General features: G+C 41.3%; 1 pseudogene across 1 annotated transcript; it reads left to right on the forward strand.

Annotated features, from left to right (window-relative positions):
* Positions 1 to 1,007: 1,007 nt before the first annotated feature.
* LOC309854267 lies at positions 1,008 to 11,525 on the forward strand (annotated as a pseudogene). The gene is made up of 3 exons: positions 1,008 to 1,036; positions 6,231 to 6,746; positions 11,409 to 11,525. The product of its transcript is annotated as an uncharacterized misc_RNA (transcript).
* The last annotated feature ends 4,291 nt before the right edge of the window (positions 11,526 to 15,816 follow it).

A 15,816-nucleotide genomic window follows, 5' to 3' on the forward strand; every position in this document is an offset into this window, starting at 1 on the left:
GAGCCCTCCCCGGCCGGGGCCGCGATTCAAACCCCCGGCGGCGCCTCGGCCAATCGCGAGCGGGCCGCCGGCCGAGCGGCAGCGACGTCGTCCAATCCTGTCTCACCGCAGGCCCGCGGCGCGCCCGGCCTAGCGGGCAAGCAGCCAATGGTGACTCCGGAAGAAACAAAGAAGGCGGGGGAAAGGCGAAGGGGTGCGGCCGACGGCCCCGCCCTCCCCTCTGCGTTGGGTCACTTCAGGGCGGGCGTTCCGAGCCCTGGGTGTGGAGGTGGCGGCCTCCGTGGTGCCTTTGCGGGGGGGGGGGGGGGGGGGTCCGACCGGCCAGTTAGCCGGTGGACAGGCTCCGTGGGCTTGAGGGGGCGGGCGTCCTGCCTCCGAGCCGTGGGCGGTCGTCGTGGGGGCGCCCTTCGTGCAAGCGGAGGCGCGAAGGGTGCCGGGAGCCGAGGTCCGCCGCCTGGCTGGCCCCTTCTGGTCTGTGCACTCCCGGGTTTGCTCTGGAGAAACTAAGGGTCGGCCGGGAGTTGAGGCTGTTGGCTGTTTGCTCCTTCGTGATCTGAGCGCTCACCTCCAGCCCACTGAGAGCTGTGCTCACCTCCCCGGAAACGGAGGGCCCCACTGAAGTATCTGGGGAGCTGAAAAGGGTGCAGCTGGAGGGAGCTCCTTAGAAAAAGAAATTGCAAGCACTTTTGCACGTGATTTTATAAAAAGGTTCATTGACCGCCGGTGAGGTACCCAGGGGTCACGACATGGCACCTGGAGGGAATTGAATGCAGCCCTATAGCACTGGATGGCCAGCAGGGCAGTGAACTTCGTTCCGCACAGAGTTCAAGTCCATACCGATCGTGGGGTGCGGCTTTTACCATCACCGTGCAGACCCAACATAGAAACTGAAGTGGGGTCACTGGATGGTCCGTGTTCTCGACCTTGACGTAAGGGTAAAGATGCTGCTGATAAAAGCAGGGCGCTCCCCGACAGCAGAGTGCCAACCAATAAATGCAGAAGGAGTAATGGTGTTGGAAAGGAATAAAGAGGAATGGTAAACGCAAGTCCTTTTCTGAATTCAGGTATACTAAAAGGCAAAATGTTACTGATTACTTTTTTTTAAACTTTTTTATTGCTAGGTTAAAAAAAAAAAAGAAGAAAAAAACTAGGTTACCTTTATAGCCTTTACTGCCCTAATTGTCAAAATTCAGATAGAGATATAGTCCTGAGCCAAAAGAAAATAATTTAAAGCCAACTGTCTTAATCTAAAAGTAAGTCACTGCACACTGAGCTCTTTGGAAAGAGAGATGATTGGATTTAGGATTTGCTGACGGTGATTTGTGGAAGCTGAAGGGCTAAAATCAGGCATTTGACCTTCAAGGGACTCATCTCCCCTAGTCACTGATCCGCAAGATTGGAAATGCTAGCTTTTTTTCTCCATGGCAAATAACTCCTTGAACTCCAAATCAAACTGGTCAGTGTATTGAAACGTTCTTTTGCATTCTCCTTCAAAAAAAAAAAAAAGAAAGATATGGAGAGTTAATATTATTGATAGATTAAAATGGCAGAAAGACAGACTTTACATCTTTCGTACTCTTGGGTTCTTTCTACAGACAGTTTGTTTTTTTTTTTTTTTTAAAGATTTTACTTATTTATTTGTCAGAGAGAGAGCGAGCGAGAGCGAGTACAGGCAGACAGAGTGGAAGGCAGAGGCAGAGGGAGAAGCAGGCTCCCCGCTGAGCAAGGAGCCCGATGTGGGACTCGATCCCAGGACGCTGGGATCATGACCTGAGCCCAAGGCGTCCCCTACAGACACTTTTTGAAGAAACTTTTTCCCTGGAAAACGTGAACAACAATTGCATTGAAAAAGAGACGTTAGCATTCACTGCCCAAAACCATGTTTTCGAGGGGTCCCCATCATTCTTTGACAGCCTATTTAGTCAAAACTTAGAAGCAATCATCAACAGGCTTTTCAGGGACATTGATATTACTTGGTGTAATGGTAGGTTAGTGAATAACAACCCAAGTTGATTCTAAAAAGAAGAGTTTGGGTTTTCATTTAATAATTCATTGGTACATTGTACACCTGCCCAGCCTAACCATCATACCATTTTGCTGTTTAAACTCTTCTGTATAAAACCTTTTGTGGTAAAGAAGAACCAGTTTCAGAAGTCTTTTGTCCGTGCTCGTAAAGATAAAATATTCTTGTTTGTGGGGCACCTGGGTGGCTCAGTGGGTTAAAACCTCTGCATTCAGCTCAGGTCATGATCTCAGGGTCCTGGGATCGAGCCCCATATCGGGCTCTCTGCTCAGCAGGGAGCCTGCTTCCCCCCTCTCTCTGCCTGCCTCTCTGCCTACTTGTGATCTCTGTCTGTCAAATAAGTAAATAAAATCTTTAAAAAAAATCTTGTTTGTTCTTGTTGCTATAGTAAAATCAGGTAAGGAGAGTTTTTAGATAGTGGTGGCTTTGAAAAAAATTCTAAGTAGTGATTTTCAGTTTGATATTTACTGAAATAAGTATTTACTATGATGAAAATAATGTAAAGCAAAATTTTGATAGTTCCTTTTGCAAATGGAAATAAGGGGGATTTTACTTCCTCCTCTCAGTATATACGAACAAAGAGAAGTTGAAGCTATAAGAGTTTTTCATAATGTTACTAAGACCTTATATTCACATGTTTCAGACAGGATGGGTGCTTAACTCAAATTCTTTTTTTAAAAAAAACTTAACTTGGGGCACCTAGGTCGCTCAGTCAGTTAAGCGGCTGCCTTTGGCTCAGGTCATGATCTCAAGGTCCTGGGATAGAGCCCTACATCGGGCTCCCGACTCAGGGGGACATCTCCTTCCCCCAACTCCCCTAACTCATGCTCTCTCTCTCTCTCATTGTCTCTCTCAAATAAATACAATCTTCAAAAAAAAAAAAACAACAACAAAACTTAATTCAGTGAATTTATGATCCTCTGCAAAATTCTGAGTTTGTAAATACCCACTTCCTGACTTAATGATAGATCAGCTTAGAATGTGTGGCATGCTTCTTTTTTTTTTCAGCATGCCTGAAATAAAACTAAGAAAAAGAAGAGTGCCTACATCTGGGGGGACTAAATTTGTATCTTGGATTTTGGTTCAACGGACTCCCTTATTTTGGCATTCTTGGCAACCCAGTCTTCAATCTTCATTCTCACATACACCAGAAGTAACTCCCTAGAAGGGGGTCTTCACTGGTATTTCCAGCTTTTTCAAATCTGAGAATTACCTTTACAGCCAAAAATGTTGGCTGACCTCCACAAAATGGTACTTGTACTTTTCAAGTGTTTGGGTACTGCATAATGACAACAAAAAAATTCATATAGTATCTTATCATTACAGCAGAATCTACAAACATTTTAAGAATAGTAGTGCACATACAAGCAAAATATTCTTTATTCAGTACACAGGCAATGCTTGGTCTGCATACGGGTTTCATAACCCCTTTTCATTGTAGGGTCCTGCTTCCCATATATTTGGAATCATTTTTGGATCTACCCAATGCAAAGTGAAGCTCAGGGACTTAGATCATTTGAACCAGCTGTTCACTGCTTGCTTCTAGCTTGCCCTACCCTTCCCTAAGAAACTGGGCAGTAAAGACTGCAGTGTCCGCTGAATTCCCAAGGATTATTTAAGCAAGGGACTTCTCTTGAGTTATCTGGATATTTGTCTGTTTTGTGACACAGTAAGATTATGCTGACCCAGCCAAATATTCCAGGAAGTTAGGGGTAAAATGAAAAAAATCATGGTGTTATCTAAAACTATAGTCAGGGTTAAAAGAAAGATGAATCTTGTTTTGTTAACCTATTTTCCTATTTTCCAGTTGCATAAATCAAGTCATTGAAAGGCTGAGACAATAGGCCAGATTTACGAGGGACGTCTACATTGAGAAAAGACCTGAATGTGTTATTTCTTTTTTTTTTTTTTTTAAGGTTTTATTTATTTATTTTGAGAGAGAGAGAGAGCAAGTGCACGCCGGAGGGGGTGGGGCAGAAAGAAAGAAAATTAACCCAAATCAGGACTTGATTTCACAATGGACACCCCCAGAATGTGTTACTAATGTGTTCTAATATCCATTTTAGATACATGCTTTGGGCCAAAGTTACATAGTCTGTGAGGAGAAGACCAACAATAAATATTCCAGTGCAACTCTGTAACTACTGAAAGGTCTACTTTATACTAAGATGAAAGATTCTATTCCTTCTGTCTGAGTTTAGCTAAAGGATGTCATTTCATTGTTCCCTCTCTGTTGCACCCTCCCAAGCAGGGAGGATAATAATGCCATAGACACATCTCCTTGGCCCCTAGTTAAGCATATCCAAACTCATGGGTAAATCTCACTTTTGTAACTTGGAAGAGTTATTAAAAATATGTTCAAGTAGGGGCTCCTGTCTGGCTCAGTTGGAGGAGTATGTGACTCTTGATCTTGGGGTCTTGGGTTTGAGCGCCATGTTGCGTTTTAGGGATAACTCAAAATTTAAAAATATATATATATACATATGCAAGTGAGTTACACTTTATGCAAATTAGGGTACCTAGCAACTTCTCAAAAAATGCTGAGCGAATGGTTAAGAAAGTAAAATGCTGAATCTGGTGACAGCTAGTGGTTTTAGATTTTTACTTAACTAAAATTAAATTAGTGTTCAGTGGAATTTTGCCACCCATCATGTATTGTATGCAAACAGTGAATTTTAACCCCATTTTTCTTTTTTTTTTTTTTTAAAGGAAGAAGAATTCCTTTGCATGAAAAATGATACTTTTAAGGATCAAACCCATTGCTTGGGCATATTCTATGCTAACATTAGGGATTGAAACGCTAAATTCTGTCTTCAGTTTCTACTATGTGAAGCTTTTTTTATATCTGTACAAGATTTCAGAAGTGGCCTTTTACCAAGCCCAAGTGAGATGGAGTCCTCATTATCCTATCACCTAGGACAGAGTTTCTCCTTCCTCACGGGGGATTATTATGATGTTCCAAAGAGCTGATTCTTCACACAGCTGTCTTTTCAAGAAAAGGTTATCCATGTCCAAATCCTCTGTTCGAGGGCAAAGAAAGTTTAAAAAAGATTGCCACTTAAAACGTAAAAGCTTTAGAGTTTAAAGGGAAAGCTTTGGTTATCTGGAAAATTCACTTATATGGAACAATGAGAATTATTATTAAGATATTCTATGTCTTGAGAAGGTCCGTGGTAACCACAGATTGGGTTGTAACTCATTACCAATTATATGGTCAGGGTGTATAGAGTTAATGGTGTTAAAACTCTTATATTTTATAATATTACTCATTTATGACCACCAACGCGAACTTGACTTACTTAGTATTGTTCGGCATTTTGCAATGGCAAACATTGATATTTTAACCTTCCTTAATGGAATTGTGTAGAACTATGCCATGGTATATATAAAAGCCATCATTCTCTGTAGAGTGTGGCCTTGTGTGCCTTAAAAAGAAGTCTAACATAAGGACTGAAAGCACAGATTCTGAGGTCATCTGCCTTGGCTCAGATTGTGACTCTGTCACTAACTAGCTAGGCAAATTGATCAACTTCTACGGTCCTCAGTTTCATTTGTAAAGCAGGGATAATTGTAGTACCCACTTCCTAGGATCATTTTGAGGATTTAATAAATTAATTGATGTAACTATTTGTACAATGCCTAAACACAAAGTGAATACGCCTTGGCTTTTGGAGGGGTATTAACCAATCTGATTAAGGATATTACAGGACGTACGCCCCCTACTGGTTCTGAAAGCAGTGAACTTTTGCCTCCCCCATGCCTCCCCCACCCCTTATAGTTTGGGTTATTTCACGTTAAAAGTTTGGGAGTCATTTTCATCAATAAAAACCACACTAGGGGCACCTGGTTGGCTCAGTGGGTTAAGTCTCTGCCTTCGGCTCAGGTCATGATCCCAGGGTCCTGGGATGGAGTCCCGCATCGGGCTCTCTGCTTGGCAGGGAGCCTGCTTCCTCCTCTCTCTCTGCCTACTTGTGATCTCTCTCTCTCTCAAATAAATAAATAAAAATCTTTTTAAAAAAATTTTAAAAACACACTAAAATAATCCTGTGTTGTTGTTTGTTTGTTTGTTTGTTGTTCTCCTAGATGATTTTAATGATCTGGCATGCTCTTAATGACCTGACTGGCTATTTTCACAACAACTCTCAGGCTGACTGCTGTTCCAGTCCACACAGTTCTGTTCCATACAGTGCCCCTTTATATTCAATAGGCTTCCTGCTTCCTTGGTTCCCTTGGAAATACTATCAACAAGGTTGGCAGAGATTTTCACTAGACACAAAGGTCGCCTTCAGCTTATTAAAATTAGCCAAATGACATCACTGGTAGGATCCACCAGTTTCCTTTCCTGTGGCCCCCACTCCGATAATGTGGAAATTTTACTCAATTTTCCGGCTGTTGCTGTGATCATGGCTCCTCTTGCCGTGGCCAGCCTTTACACTGGCATGTGCCACGTGATCCCCTGGAACTTACCAGAGAAGCCCTGAGGAAAACCTTTTCTCAGAGAGTGAGCAGGATCTCTCCTGGACCTCCGTGGTCTCTATTGATGAGACAGATCTTGACTCAGTAAAACTTTTGCCTTTTTCTGAAAATAAATTTCTTCCAAGTCTTCCGTTTCACCCTCTCCAATAACTTCATGATGATCTTTGCCGATAGTCTCATTCCTAAGGACATTCTTCCCTCTTCCATAAGCAGTCTCCTGTACAGGTCAGGCTTTATTTGCCCACAGGTATGTGATGATTCTCCCTGTAACTTCCCACAGGGATAAACGCTTAACTCTTACCTAGCTGAGGAAATTAAAAACCTGTTGTATCAGCAGTTTGTCAAAATGACACTGTAAGAGACCTGAAGACAATAGAGTCAATGATATTGCAATAATGTCAGGTGACAGACGGCAGCTAGATTTGCGGGTGAGTGTAGCATAATATAGAGACTTGTGAAATCACTAGGTGGTATACCTGACACTAATACAACATATATGTCAACTGTATTTCAATTAGAAAAAAGAGAAAGAGGGGGGCCTGGGTGGCTCAGTGGGTTAAAGCCTCTGCCTTCGGCTCAGGTCATGATCCCAGAGTCCTGGAATCGAGTCCCGCATCAGGCTCTCTGCTCAGCAGGGAGCTTACTTCTCCATCTCTCTCTCTGCCTGCCTCTCTGCCTACTTGTGATCTCTGTCTGTCAAATAAATAAATAAAATCTTTAAATAAAAGAGAGAGAGAGGGACACCGAAAGATTCAGAGCCTCAGGTGTTATGTAAGATTCCGTAGAAATCTTACATAGAAAAAAGAAAAGTGAACCTACAATATTTGAAACCGTTTAGCTTTTGAATTTAGTTCTCCTGAGCTTTCTCACTTAAACCGTAGCAGAGGTATGGCGGGAAATAAACAGCCGGTTTGCTTTACCCAGGCATTTAACCTTCCTGTAACCATTATAAGGAAGAGGGTTACTTGATCAAGAATTCTTGAAACCAGCTTTCAAAACACTTGGCTGAAAGACTGAGTCCTGGAATTCCAGAACGTTATTAAAATTCCACGCTCATGACCATTACTGGAAAGGGCACGTCCTGCTTCAAAAAGTCTACCAGCCTGCTGGGGTTTTTTTGAACTCCATTTGCAGAGCTGATGAATCATATTGCTTTCCTTCACCTAAATATGTCACCCCAAAATATGACTTAACCCAGCCTATGATACGGGTTTTTCCGATTTTCATAATTAAATAAGTAAAATTCATTATCCTCTTCAGAGAATAAGTCATTCTAGACAGAAGGGTTTTTACTTCGTTGATGTGTTTACATGGTTTCAAAAATATTTAAACCATGCGGGATAGAAATAGTTCTAAAATATTTTAAGTGTCGCCACACTTTCTTATGCAAGGGACACAGGATACCGTTTGCGTTTTCGAAGATTAGCTTGAGGCCTTTGTCACAGCTTGGTTACTGTATATACCGTAATAATGGTAAGTCCCCTTGGGTGCTTACCGTGGGTCATGAACCATGCCTAGCCCATTGCTCATACTATCTCATGGAATCCTCACAACAACCACCTTCAAGGGAAAGACTCTTCTTGTCTTTACAGATAAGAAAAGGGAGGTTCAGAGGCGTCTGCCTTTAGAGCTATACACTTTTAGATCCTGTCTCTAAAATGTACTGTGCTTACACAGTTTACTTTAGAGTCTGTCTCTAAAATGTGTAAACTGTGTTTACACGGTTTACTTAGCAGAGTAGACCAAATAGAGTATCATTTTTAGCTTATCAGAATAGTCCCAGGTACTAGGTGTGCATAGTGAAATGATGCTATTCCTTCAGGACAGTTGGAAGTCTGTCAAGCTGTTTGCTCCTATGTTCAATGACCCAGAATGGGGAACTGTGTGTGCTCTTATCTGTGTTATCAGATTCTAAGACATATGTACATTTTAATATATGCATATCTATAATATTTATCTTCTTACTTTTAATCATGTACTTGTCTAGGGGCACCTGGGTGGCTCAGTGGGTTAAGCCTCTGCCTTCAGCTCAGGTCATGATCTCAGGGTCCTGGGATTGAGCCTCTCTGATGCTCTGCAGGGAGCCTGCTTCCCCTCTCTCTCTGCCTACTTGTATTCTCTGTCAAATAAATAAATAAAATCTTAAAAAAAAAAAAAGAGTAGGGGTTCCTGGTTGACTCAGTTGGTAGAACATGTGACTCTTGATCTCAGTGTTATGAGTTCAAGCCACATGTTGGGTGTGGAGCCTACTTAAAATTAAAAAAAAAAAAGTAATAATAAATAATAAAGTAAATAGATTTTTTTTTCACAGCTTCATTGAGACGTAATTCAGGTATACTATACAATTCACCCGTTTAAAATGTGCAGTTTGGGGTGCCTGAGTGGCTCAGTTAAGAATCCAACTCTTGGTTTCGGCTCAGGTCATGATCTCAGGATAGTGAGACGGAACCCCGCGCTGGGCTCCGGGCTCATTGTAGAATCTGTCTGGGATTCTCTCTTCTTTTCTGTCCTTCCCCCTATCCGTGTTTTCTCTCTCTGTGACTCTTCCACATCTCATTCCCCTCAGAGAGGCAGGATAGTAAATGGGTTAAGAACATGGAGTCTGCCAGAGAGGAGTTCCGCGCCCCTCTTACCAGCTCTGGGTAAGTTACTCAACCATTCTGTGCCTCTGTTTCCTCATCTGTAACATGAGAATAAAAATAGTGCCTAATGAATAGAATTATTATGAGGATTAAGTGACTCAAAATATACAAAGTACTTAAAATGGTTCCTGGCACAAACTAAACCCTTTAGAAATGTTAGTTTTTTTTTTTTGTTTGTTTTGTTTTGTTTTTATTAAGATTCGATTACGGCAAGTATTTTACTACATTTCCACTGCAAGAACACACTGACTTTATCTGTTTTGTTTTAGGCTTCTTTGGCATAGGTTTGCCAACACTTATGCTGAGACACACTGTTCACAAACTCCTACTCAATAAACACGAATGGAGAGCCAAAACTCTCAGTTTGTAGAAGACTTTATTTTAGTAAGTGAAAAAGCAGTCTCTCCCAAATTTATCATTTATATCATTGGCTCATGTCTTTTTATATATTGGATATTATAGTAGTAGCTAGCAATTGAGTAGCTTATATGTTGAGTATACGCTAGAAGAGAAAGAGACAGAGACAGAGAGACGGTGACAGGCAGAGACACACAGAGAGAGTGTTCGCTGGAGGAAATGTCCCTTAAAATAAAGTAACTTGTCTGTGATCACAAAGCTGGATTCAAACCAAGGGACATCTGATTTCAAAATCTTGCCCTTTCCACGCTGCCACATATTTCTTATATTATTATAATTTCTTGTGTTTTGTGTATTCATGCATTAGAGACCAAGCACAAGAGGCTTCATTCCAGTATGTGGAAATGTGTGATTTTACAATATTATTCTTATATGGAGGACTATAATGGGACTTGCTGGGGAGTTCTATGTATTTTCTCTTACAGAACTCTAAGAAGTGACTTGGATCATATCAGTTACTGAGCCGTTCATTGTCTTTAGTATCTAGAAAATGAGCTCTTGTTCCTTGAAAGTAGAGAAGTAAGCCAAAAAGTTAGAAGGAAAAACACTTTTGTTTATTACAATACATTTCTATTCTACTTACATCATTCAAAATTCTCGTGTAATATATGTACATTTGGTTAATGAAAACTTTTCAAGGCTAAACAATGTACTTTTTAACTGAAAACAAAGAATAATTTCTGATCTTTGTTAATGTCCATACATATATTTAGCACAAACTTTTGAATCTAGAACAATGAACTTTTTCAATGTTAGCTTGAAATGCAAAAAAAAAAAAAATGTTAAGTCTGAGCTCTCAGCATGAGCCTATTAGAATTATGAAAATATGTAAGATTAGGCAAAAAACAAAACCCAAAGAAATGTGGATAGAATCATAAACTATTGTTTATGGTACTCAATTTTAGGATTAAAAAGTACATGTCAGCTATATTACAGTAAGAACAATAGTGAAATATATATTTATTTATTCAATAAATATTTGTTTTATCTACTGTATGCTGAGTGAATTCCAGGCTTTAACCCCAAATCTTCAAATCTGGATTTATATTAGATTTTAGTTGGACGTTTCGCATCACCATAAAACAATGTTGATTGTTTCTCTCTCTCTCTTTTTTAACATTTATTTGTTTATTTTAGAGAGAGTGTGCAAGTGGTGTGGGGGAGGGGCAAAGAGAGGGAGAGGGGATGTAGACTGCCCACTGAGTGTGGAGCCCATCGCGGGGCTCCATCTCAGAGATCACGACCCGAGCAGAAATCAAAAGGCACTGAACAGACTGAGCCACCCAGGTGTCCCATTTCCAAGCAATGGATTCTTTCATATAGTTGGTTTTAATAAAATATCTTCATATTCGTGTGAAAATGAAAATGTAGGAAACCTTTTTCGGGTTGGTTCGTTTTATAGGAGATGATGGCTGTTCCTTTGTTATTATGGAATATTACTATCCTTAGTCAATTTTTATGGATATATATGAGTAATAGCATTTCTGGTCACAATAGACAATATTACTTGTGGGTTTTGACGGATACTACAATTCAGAAGCAAATTTATTTTTTTGCTGAGAACATTTACTTTGTCATCAGCAAGAGTATGCCTAATTCATGGTGTTTCATCTTAACACTATGTCACCCTGGGCGCCCGGGTGGCTCAGTGGGTTAAAGCCTCTGCCTTTGGCTCAGGTCATGGTCCCTGAGCCTTGGGATCGAGCCCTGCATCGGGCTCTCTGCTCAGCAGGGATCCTGCTTCCTCTTCCTCTCTCTGCCTGCTTCTCTGCCTACTTGTGATCTGTCTGTCAAATAAATAAATAAAATCTTAAAAAAAAAAAAACTATGTCACCCCGTTTCCATTTCAGTGCCTTGTACTTATCAGTCAGTCCTGGGGGAAGAAGTTTGGTTATTATAAAACTGTCTTAATTTCTTATTACCTAGAAGGAGCAGCCTCCGTTGTCCTGTTATTTCTCAGACAATAATATTATTACTTTCTGGCTCTTTATCTCACTGTCATCATGTAAGTAAGTGCCTGGGCCAGTCCCCAAATTACACTAGGTCTTGCCATTCACCTTTTCAAGGAGGAAAATACTTTTGATCTGAATTGTGTTGAATATTCATTTCTAGGCGGTTAGTGTACCTTTCTTCCAAATGGTCTGAATGTTCACAGCTGCTTTTTTTTTTTTAAAGATTTTATTTATTTATTTGACAGACAGAGATCACAAGCAGGCAGAGAGGCAGGCAGAGAGAGGAGGAAGCAGGCTCCCTGCTGAGCAGAGAGCCCGATGCGGGGCTCGATCCCAGGACCCTGAGACCATGACCCGAGCCAAAGGCAGAGGCTTTAACCCACTGAGCCACCCAGGCGCCCCTAAAAACCATTTTTAAAAAGCAGACTTAATTTATAGAGAACAAGTGATGGTTGGGGGTAGATTGGGGAGGGGAGTTGAATGGGGATTGAGGAGCTTACTTGCTGTGATGAGCACCAGGGATTGTGTGGAAACGTTGAATCACTAAAGTATATACCCAAACTAATATTAATTACACCGTATTTTAACTCACTGGAATTTAAAAACTAAAAAACAAAACACCCATTATTTAAAATCCCAAGCAACAATAGTTATTTCATACCTATTTATTTTTATTTTTAAAAAAGATTTTATTCATTTATTTGACGCAGGGAGAGAGAGAGAAAGCACAAGAGGAGGGAGCAGAAAAGGGAGAAGCTGACTCCCCACTGAGCAGGGAGCCCCATGTGGGACTCGATCCCAGAAACCTGGGATCATGACGTGAGCCGAAGGCAGAGGCTTAGCCAACTGAGATGCCCCCGTTATTTCATTTTTAAAAGAGAATTATAGGGGTGCCTGGGTGGCTCAGTGGGTTAAAGCCTTTGCCTTCAGCTTGGGTCATGGTCCAGGGGTCCTGGGATCAAGCCCCGAGTCAGGCTCTCTGCTCAGTGAGGAGCCTGCTTCCCTCTCTCTGTCTGCCTGCCCCACTGCCTGCTTGTGATCTCTCTCTGTCAAATAAATAAATAAAATCTTTAAAAAAAGAGAGAAGTGTATGTTCATAGAGAAGGATCGAAAGGTGTGCCTAATATCTTCACGTTTATAGTACAGTAGACCCTTGCACAACACAAGTTTGAACAGTATAGGTCCACTTATAGGAGGACTTTTTTGAATAAATACAGTACAGTACTCTAAATGTATTTTCTCTTCCTTCTGATGACTTTATTTTAAAAAAAGATTTTATTTATTTATTTGAGGGAGAGACAGAGAGAACGAGAGAGCACAAGTAGGGAAGAGAGGGAGAAGCAGGCTTCCCATGGAGCAGAGAACCCGATGCGGGGCTCGATCCCAGGACCCTGGGATCATTACCTGAGCTGAAGGCAGAGGCTTAACTGACTGAGCCACCCAGGCGCCCCATGATGATTTTTTAAATTAACCCTTTCTTTTTTCTAGCTTATTTTATTATAAGAATATAGTATATAATACATATAATACACAGAATATGTTTTTTGTGATATTGGTAAGACTTCCAGTCAGCAGGGGCACCTGGGTGACTCAGTGGGTTAAAGCCTCCGCCTTTGGCTCAGGTCATGATCCCAGGGTTCTGGGATCGAGCCCCGCATCGGGCTCTCTGCTCCTCAGGGAGCCTGCTTCCTCCTCTTTCTCTGCCTGTCTCTCTGTCTACTTGTGATCTCTGTCAAATAAATAAAATCTTTAAAAAAAAAAAAAGACTTCCAGTCAGCAGTAGGCTCTTAGTAATTAAGTTTTGGGGGAGGCAAAAGGTATATGTGAATTTTCCACTGCCGGGGGGGGGTCGGCACCCCAAACCCCCATATTGTTCAAGAGTCAGACTGAACTACATTATTTCATTTTTCTTTCTAACAAATTTTCAACTTTCATTTGATTTTTTTTTTAAAAAACAAAATATTTGCCTCCTAGTTATATGCATATTTTATATGTCTATTTTAGAATAGCTTTTAGGGTGATTGTGCAAGGGTTTTTTTGTTTTGTTTTGTTTTTTGGCTTCTTTAACCTGCCACTAGCTGACATGGTGGATGCAGATTTACTGAATTTCAATCGGCAGTAAGTACATTTATTCAAATATTAGCTATATCACATATTAGAATATCACATGGAAAGAGGACCTATCGGAGTCTGCCTGTTATTTTGGCACTACCCATCACGTATCTAAGGGACAATCATAAAAGGCATCATTGGGAATTAGAGAACAGAACATAACAGGATATTTATTGTAGTTTGCCCTGGGCAACTTTCCCCTGCTTTTGAAAGGACATCCTAATTTTTTATCCCTTGGGTTCACACAGCCGATGCTACAACAGGATCAGATCTCAGAAACCAAAGTGAAATCTCAGATGGCTTTATGTTCTACCTATTGCAATATCACTTAGTGCCCTGGATGTTAAGGCAAAGTGGCTTTTGCTCTGTGACATTGTAAGAATTAAGATTAAAAACAAAAAAAAGGTCCACCTTATCTTTTTTTACTTGAAAAGTCATAAGCTGCTGCTGGTGAGAGGTTTTGTTCTTTGGTCGGGTTTTAAGCTATAAAATTCACTTGGTTGGTAAATGTTTTCTGACATGTGTCCTATTTTACAGATGAGAGAGGAATGTGTTATTTTAACACAGGTACATCCTTTATCAGCTCTGTGGAAACATTCAGACTGCATGGCCTCTTTTTTTTTTTTTTTTAAATGAAATTTATATTGAGGAAAGCTTTGCCAACCCAGCTTTATATAATTCCTTTCTGTTTCAGGGTTTTGTTACTAAGTCATGTTTGGGCTGATAAGCAAGATGGTGAGTTCCTTCCTTTCACCAGTGTCTAGAAAATTGACTTTTTAAAAATGAGTCATGTAGGGGCACCTGGGTAGCTCAGTGGGTTAAGCCTCTGCCTTTGGCTCAGGTCATGATCTCAGGATCCTGGAATCAAGCCCCGCATCGGGCTCTCTGCTCAGCAGGGAGCCTGCCTCCTCCTCTCTCTCTGCCTGCCTCTCTGCCTACTTGTGATCTCTGTCTGTCAAATAAAAAAAATAAAAATCTTTAAAAAATGGTTCCCTCCCTCTACTCCCCCCCACTTAAAAAAAATGAGTAACTGAATAAGAAGAAACTTCAGCAGACATCTTACAACTCTCAAATTCTTTTTAAAAATATTTACTTATTTATGTATTTATTTGCCAGAGAGAGAGAGAGCAGAAGCAGGGGGAACAGTAGAGGGAGAACCAGACTCTCCACTGAGCAGGAAGCTCAGCTTGGGGCTCCATCCCAGGACCCTGGGATCACGAGCTTAGCAGAAGGCAGACACTTAACCGACTGAGCCACCCAGGTGCCCCTCTCAAATTCTTTTTGAATGAGACTGGAAACAAGTAAATCAAATGTCTCAAACAGTTGGGAAGAAAAGAACACCAACATTTACCACACGCCAATGTGTACAAGCATCATATGGCTTTTGCTCATTCAAGTCTCACCCCAGCCTTGTGTGGTAGATATTTAAATATGTACTGATTGCCTCCGAATGTGTCAGGCATTGTGGTAAACGCTGGAGATACAATATAGGAGGCCTGGTAACAGATCCCTCTAAAATACACTCTCCTCTCTTTTTTTAATTTTTAATTTTTTTTTAAGATTTTATTTATTTATTTGACAGGGAGAGATCACAAGTAGACGGAGAGGCAGACAGAGAGAGAGAGAGAGGGAAGCAGGCTCCCTGCTGAGTAGAGAGCCCGATACGGGACTCGATCCCAGGACCCTGAGATCATGACCTGAGCCGAAGGCAGTGGCTTAACCACTGAGCCACCCAGGCGCCCCTAAATTTTTAATTGTTTAAGAAAGATTTTATTTATTTATTTATTTATTTTAGACGAGGAGCACACAAGCAGGTGCAGGGTAGTAAGCAGAGGGGAAAGAATCTCTAGTGGACTTCATGCTGAGTGCAGAGCCCAATGTGGGGCTTGATCTGACAACCCTGAGATCATGACCTGAGCCCAAACCAGGATTTGGACGCTCAACGAACTGAGCCACCCAGGTGCCCTTTTAACTTTTAAAGTAATCTCTGCACCCAATGTGGGGCTCAAACTCACGACCCCGAGATCAAGACTTGTATGCTTCTCCCACTGAGCCAGCCAGGTGCTCCTAAAACACACTCTATGTACATGGCGTGTTGCAGGCTTTTGAGAAGTGGCTAATCTGGAGGATACCTGGTGCTTTTCTGGTAGCATAAGTTGTATCCTTATTTTATGATCCTGGGGTCCTGGGATTG

Source organism: Mustela nivalis, assembly GCF_964662115.1.
Source record: "Mustela nivalis genome assembly, chromosome: 19".
Classification (NCBI taxonomy): domain Eukaryota; kingdom Metazoa; phylum Chordata; class Mammalia; order Carnivora; family Mustelidae; genus Mustela; species Mustela nivalis.